Here is a 7,476-nt window from a genome sequence, read left to right on the forward strand (position 1 = left end):
TCGCCCAGCTCCTGCCGCAGTACCAACAGAACCTCCACACCTCGCTCAGCTCCTGCCGCAGCACCTATAGAACCTCCACACCTCGCCCACCTCCTGCCGCAGCACCTATAGAACCTCCACACCTCGCCCACCTCCTGCCGCAGCACCTACAGAACCTCCACACCTCGCCCAGCTCCTGCCGCAGTACCAACAGAACCTCCACACCTCGCTCAGCTCCTACAGAACCTCTTCACTTATTTCGAGAACACAAACCATTGAACAAGAACAGTTTAATAACAGGTTACCTCGTCATCCTTATATACGTGGGGTTGACTGGTACAGAAACAGTCGTGTGAGTTCCTCCCGGCGACGGCGACCTACACATTAATAGAGCCCCTTTAATGTTGTCAAGATCAAACAAATAGTTATAAGGCGATCCCATTTGTGGTGATTGACTCCATGTGAACACGGTCCCATGGTGTAATGGTTAGCACTCTGGACTTTGAATCCAGCGATCCGAGTTCGAATCTCGGTGGGACCTCACTTTGTTTATGGTAATAAACTGAGTACACCGAGTCTCTCCATTCATTAAACACCCTGGACGGTGACACAAACTTTAGCTGTGAGTAAATGTGTAGAGGATGTGTGACCAGTGTGTGTGCAATATATCCTCGTGACAGACAAACACATTCTCAACTAAATCAGAACGAGATATTAAAATAACGTTACAGTTAACGAACATCCCAACACACACTAAACAACGTTACTAACACTCACACAGGTTAAGTCCATACTAAACATACTTATAAGGACTCAAACACCGTTACATTTATCACACACGCTTAACTATCATCCTCGCCACTAACACTTATCTGTCTATGTCGTCAACAGTGTTATATATTTCATGTAGATCCACAATGAAAACGTGGATAAGATAAATCTTGATAAAATCACACGGGAAAAGGGAAACAACGGAGCACCGTTGTTTCCCTTTTCCCGTGTGATTTTATCAAGAGTTTTATATATATATATATATATATATATATATATATATGCAAGTAAATCACTGTAGGTGCGCGTGATCTAGGTATATGCTGATAACCACAAGGAAAGAAGAAAACACGAAGTTCCCAAGCGCTTTCGTGTAATTCACATCTTCAGGGGTGAGTACATAATTACAAATACATTTGTTACATGGAATACAATAAACACTTCCATTTACATTCAAACGTGGGCTATTTCTTATTAACATACTGGTAATGGTAGATTCATACTTGAAAACAACATTAATATTTAGTAGCTTGAGGGACCGAACTAACGGGACAAATTCATTGCGATAGGGCAGAGTCAAAATATTCTTAAGTGTAGGAATTTGCCTGGTTTGAGAGGAATGAAAGGATTTTTTAGCCCTTTTAAAACAACGATCAACAAACGCAGAAGGGTACCCGAGTTTCTGTGCAATGGAACGCATGTGTTTCAATTCAGAGTCACAAATACGCAGACATAGCAGAAAAACTGCCATTTTGGTAGACTCACAGGAAAAACACTGCAGCTCAGAATCAAACAACATAAGTACAATATCAGAACAGCATCTGAAAGCAGTGCCCTGTTCGTTCATGTTAGGAATAATAATCATCCCATTGCTTGGGAAAAAAGCTTAGAAGTATTTAAATCATCTTGTGTCACAGAAAGACTTCTGGTTGAAGCTAGTTTGATTAAGGCATTAAAATCAATAAACCTTAGTGATGGTCAGTTCAAATCTGATATGTTACATAAATTTATTTGTCAGTGGCCCAAGGTTAAAAATGCTTTGAAAACCTTTGATCTAGATGTATGATAGTTATTTAGTGGGTCCCTTATTTTTTACCTGACCTGACTAGTCACGTCACCCCCCTTCTCTAATAATAATAATAATAATAATAATAATAATAATAATTAACGGTTTATTGAAAAAATTCTGCAGCCCGAAGGCTGAAAATATACATTGGACATAAATGACTTATTACATACATTGGTGGTTTAACAAAAGCCTTCATTAGAGAAAGGTAAAGGGACATACAGTGAACATACAGATTAATGTAGGTGTTGAACAGCAAACTCGTAGTGTAGTAACTCCCTCCCAGATGGTGTTAGGAGGAACTCACGTGGTGTAGTAGTTCCCTCAGATGTTGTTATGAGGGACCTGGCGTGGTGTAGTAATTCCCTCGCAGATGGTGTTATGAGGGGCCTCACGTGGTGTAGTAATTCCCTCACAGATGGTGTTATGAGGGACCTCACGTGGTGTAGTAATTACCTCACAGATGGTGTTATGAGGGACCTGACGTGGTGTAGTAATTCCCTCACAGATGGTGTTATGAGGGGCCTGACGTGGTGTAGTAATTCCCTCACAGATGGTGTGATGAGGGACTTGACGTGGTGTAGTAATTCCCTCACATATGGTGTTATGAGGGACATGTGGTGTAGTAATTCCCTCACAGATGGTGTTATATGAGTGAGGTTTGGTCCCAGGCCTTCCTATCGTAGACGGATTAACACATCGGTGGTTGTTGTTGGGTCTCGCGGGGGCCGTTATCACTGGGTACCTGGGACCTCACTGTGTGAAGGTTAACTTGGGTACGACTGTTACTGTTGAGTTGTTCTCACTGACTTAAGCACTGTTCACCACTGTTCATCTCTGTTTAACACTGGTTCCGTTCCTTTCCTAAATGAAATTGTAACTTCTGGCGAGAACTTGTTGATATTCCGGTGGGGAGGAGGGTTCAGGGGAGGGGGTTGGTATGGGCCAACTTAACAGTTGACCTGGCTGCTCCGAGAGGAGCGCCAGGTACGTCTTGACCCTTCGGTACGTGTGTGTTGGTGTGGGGATTAGTGGATGACATCATTATGACCTGACCCCATGTTTTTAAGGTCACCGTGTATATTTAAGCCTCTCTCTGTCCATGTAATCCAGTTCCCTTTTCTCGTGTGATTTTATCAAGATTTATCTTATCCACGTTTTCATTGTGAATCTACATGATATATATATATATATATATATATATATATATATATATATATATATATATATATATATATATATATCATATGCTATTCATCTTCAGTTGCCTCTGAAGATGTCTTGAATAAGATATATATATATATATATATATATATATATATATATATATATATATATATATATATATATATATATATATATATATATATATATATATATATATATATATATATATATATATATATATATATATATATATATATATATATATACACCCTCTTTTTCGCCTACTCTTTTGACTGCACTTATTGCGTCATCGATTTAATTACACTCCAATACTTGAGGTCATATATCGGTCCCATGGTGTAATGGTTAGCACTCTGGACTCTGAATCCAGCAATCCGAGTTCGAGTCTCGGTGGGACCTCGTGGAAAATTTTTTACCGCGCTGTAACCTTAATATCATTATTTAGAAAATCCATTACTTTAATATAATTTAAACCAGAAAAGAAAAAATCCGCGCATTGGCTATAAAAAAAATACATTGCCAAAAAAAAAATTATTCGGCAGACACGTGACTATTCCGCGTACCACCCTCTCATTGAGCTTCTTACAACACTTTAGAAACAGTATGGAGGAAGGAAGGAAGGAGCGGGTGAGGTTAGGTTGAGAAAGACTGGGTGAAACTGGGTTCAAGTTAGCTTGGTTTGTATTAGGTTAGGTTGTGTTATTGTGGGGTATGAGATGTTTGGTTCACACTCAGGATGGGATGGAGAAAGGAAACTCACAATGTGCTCTCTATATACATGTTGTATTGGATGTACAATGCAGCTTGGTGCTGGGAAGGCAGCATGGTTACAAGCGTGATGTAGAGAGAGCTGGTTGGTGAGGACGCTCAGAGAAGGACAGCTTGTGGCTCGCCAGGGGAGCGAGGACCGCCAGGCAGGCGGAGGAGCGAGGGCCGCCAGGCAGCGGCAGAGGAGGAGGTGTTGCTGGCTGCGGCTGTAGGTAGAGAAAGAGACAGATCACCACGAGGTCAGGTCTTAAATAGCGGGGGTAGGCGTGGTTTAGCAGTTGACCCCCGCTCCGTGGTGTATGGCGGCGCTGGTTGACCTAGACCACGAGGCATACACTGGGGAATTGGTGGGGTCGGCTAGGCAGCGACAAACAGCGTTTGTAGGGGAGAATTCCACTACATTATATTAGTTGGGTTGGGTCAGGATAAGTTGGATTGGAATAGATTATTTTAGGGTTAACTTGTGTTGGGTTATGTTAGGTTAAGTTAAATTGACTTGGTTGATTGGATTAGAACGGGTTGGTTAAAATAGGTTAGTCTTGGTAGGTTAGGTTAGGTTTTGTCACATTCATTAATACTACAACTATCGGGTCTGTGCATTTGTCGGCCATGTCTGTTAGACACTGTTGTAAGATGTTACCGACCATCTTATCAGTCTATCATAACATCAATGTGTAGTCCTCAGTGCCACACGAGTATAATATAATCCTTAACACTCAAACACACGCCACTAACAACCTGCTGCAGTAGTGAGACAAGAGAGCTGGGTCACCATGTTGATATTATATTACAACAAATTCAGTTATATATAACGATTAAGTCATCATGTTTTTATTTGTCAAAGATATTGATGTGCAAACTTACAGTTCCTATAACAAGGGCCTCGTGGCGCAATGGTAGCGCGTCTGACTCCAGATCAGAAGGCTGGGTGTTCGAGTCACTCCGGGGTCACATTTTGTGTGGGCCAACTCCCGGCGACAGCCTTGCACCAACACATCACTGTGTACTCCACCAATGCAAAAACTTTTGTACTGTACCACCTATTATTACACTTAAGCTGTGCCCCCTGTGAGGTTCGAACTCACGACCCCTGGTTTACGAGACCAGTGCTCTACCACTGAGCTAAGGAGGCTGCCGACTCCCTGGAAAAAACTGAAATTAAAAATTATATCTACCATATTTTGAATAAAAACAATAGATTAATAGCGAGTCCACAATCTGAAGAGTTCAGTCCAAAAATTTTCTCTTTGAAAATCCTTTCTTAACCGGTGGGAATTTTTTTTTAATTGGGACAACAAACACACACTTTCCCGAGTTCTTAGGAAAAAATATTCGATAATGCTTCTTCAATAACAAGGACATCCGTTACGGAGAACAACATACAGTATATCCACCCCACAAAAAAGGGAACTGCCACCACCACAATACCGACAACTCACTTTATTCCCTTAACAGTCACTGAACCTCAAAGACAACACCTAACAACCTCTAAGACACCCAATTTGGTGTTCAAGTCTGAAGTTATTTATATACACCCACGGTAAGTAGATCCTAAGATGTACTACAACTTCTTCAAAACTTAAATATAATCTTTAAAAAATCTGGCAACACTCCCATACGTCAGTGTGACGTCACGGGAGGCTTGACCTTTAATTGTCTCACTTCAGTTTTTCGTTCTACAGGACATGACTTTAATCAAACTATTAAAATTCAGTATAACCATTTTGAATTAATTTAATAAATAATAACAGTAAATCTAATGTCTGAAGTGAAATGCAAATTCAGCGAAACCGTACATCTGGCATCAGCACATAATACAGCAGTCAACAACTTGGGTTAAAACATACGGCTGGAGTTGAATTCTAGTGTAATATTAATCACCTGATAAAATAAACCCTGGAGTACAATGAATTAACCCCGAGCCTCGAGTACAATATTATACAAGTAAAGGCGACTTGAACTGGATAGTGTACTGTAGTGGATTCCTCCCCTACAAACGCTTGTCGCTGAATAGCCGACCCCGCGAATTCCCCAGTGTATGCCTCGTGGTCTAGGTCAACCAGCGTCGCCTTACATGACAGAGGTCAACTATTAAGCCACGCCTACCTCCGCTATATAAGACCAGCCTTCGTCGTGATTGGACCTCTCTTCTGATCCTTCACAGCCAAGCCAGCCAGCCTGTCTCTTACCGTTGACGACCGGAACGCAAAATATCACCTCACCAACCAACACTTCTACACTTGGGAAGCTCGTCTCTGACAACGCCCTCTCTGTGCCTCCCCACTGATCAGGGGTGACTCCTGATCAGAGGCGGCCCAGATTGGGTGCTCTGCGACGGTTTCCTGTAGCGGACGTCGGCCGCGACCCCACAGGTGTTTCTTGCACCAGTGGCTATTCTTCCTTCTATTTCGCTCTGGCCTGGGGACCTGCATCCTAGAGGTGTATTCGTCCTTGGGTCCTCCCTGTAAATGTTCACCTCCCTCCCAGGAGTTAGTGAACACGAAAGGGAGGAGCAGAACCATCCTTCCGCCGAGTCTTCCTGGGAAACCGTGATCGTGTGGGTCCACCCGGGAAGGGGGTCGCCTATCCTGTATCCCCCCCCCCCCCAAGTAGGTACACTAGGGCTCACGCCTATAAGTGAGCAGATTAGATACACACTAGGGAAGTAGGCTCCCTTGACGGGGCTCTGGGAGAGATACACGGGCACCACCTTTCGACCATTCGACCGACAAAAGGCGGTGGGAGGTGATGTAATTCCTGTGGTAGGTTAACTCACCCAGGCTAGGTAGGCTACCTAACGTATCTCAAAAGGTGGCTTGTCCACCTTGCCCCCTCTACAATGAGGGCACATAGGGTAAGGATACGCTCCCTTGATGGGGATGTAAGCGAACCACGGAAGAGCTCACTAGCCGAACTGCTCGGCGCAAAACTACTACTAAAGATCACGAGCCTTATTACAACCAAGGATTCATTCATCGCCCTCTGCCTGACAGAAGAAGACGTTGACTCCCTACTGTCGAATGACAGCATAAAGGAATTGAAGAAGCAACGATTCGAAGTAGTAATCCCACCACAACTAAGAGCCAGGAAGACTGTAGTAGTTAAAAGACTGGACAGGACCATCACAGAAGAATCGAGCGAACAACAATTGAAACGTAACCTGGAACAAAGAAATCAATGGGCCAAAGTAGAGGAGGTAGTTAAACTACCTAAACTACCATCTATGCTGAAAATTAGGTTTCAGGACATAGGAATGGCACAAAAAGCAATACAGGAAGGATTCTGTCTCTCCTACTACCATATAGGTAGCAATCAAGTTGAAGAGGAAGAATTTTTTCCCATCACGCCTTGCTGGAACTGCTACAAATATACCCACTTAGCCATGGACTGCCCGAACAAAAACACAAAATACTGCTCCGAATGCGGGGAGGAGGGACATACATTCCGGGAGTGCAAAAGCAGTGTAAACCTGAGGGGGACCACAGAACACTGGCAGCACGCTGTCCAGCAAGGAAAGCGATTGTAAAGGAAAAGAGGAAAATTGAAAAGGAAAGAGCACAAAAAGCAAAACAGGACCTACTCGGCTGTAACCAAATTAACAAAGGAAACAACTAAAGTCCTTGAAAAGGTAGCCTCACAACCCCCAGCTCAACCTATAGTGTTCAACCTGGGAAGTCAACTATCGGTTAAAATCATGACGGCAA

General features: G+C 42.9%; 4 non-coding genes across 4 annotated transcripts; 3 read left to right on the forward strand and 1 right to left on the reverse strand.

Moving 5' to 3' along the window:
• The first annotated feature begins 448 nt into the window (after positions 1–448).
• On the forward strand, positions 449–520 carry Trnaq-uug. The gene has a single exon. It is a non-coding gene; the product is annotated as a tRNA-Gln (tRNA).
• A 2,811-nt stretch (positions 521–3,331) lies between these two features.
• On the forward strand, positions 3,332–3,403 carry Trnaq-cug. The gene has a single exon. It is a non-coding gene; the product is annotated as a tRNA-Gln (tRNA).
• Positions 3,404–4,651: 1,248 nt separating this feature from the next.
• On the forward strand, positions 4,652–4,723 carry Trnaw-cca. Its single transcript has one exon. It is a non-coding gene; the product is annotated as a tRNA-Trp (tRNA).
• Positions 4,724–4,832: 109 nt separating this feature from the next.
• On the reverse strand, positions 4,833–4,904 carry Trnat-cgu. Its single transcript has one exon. It is a non-coding gene; the product is annotated as a tRNA-Thr (tRNA).
• Positions 4,905–7,476: the final 2,572 nt, after the last annotated feature.

This window comes from Homarus americanus, unplaced genomic scaffold (genome assembly GCF_018991925.1).
Source record: "Homarus americanus isolate GMGI-L3 unplaced genomic scaffold, GMGI_Hamer_2.0 scaffold49667, whole genome shotgun sequence".
Lineage (NCBI taxonomy): Eukaryota > Metazoa > Arthropoda > Malacostraca > Decapoda > Nephropidae > Homarus > Homarus americanus.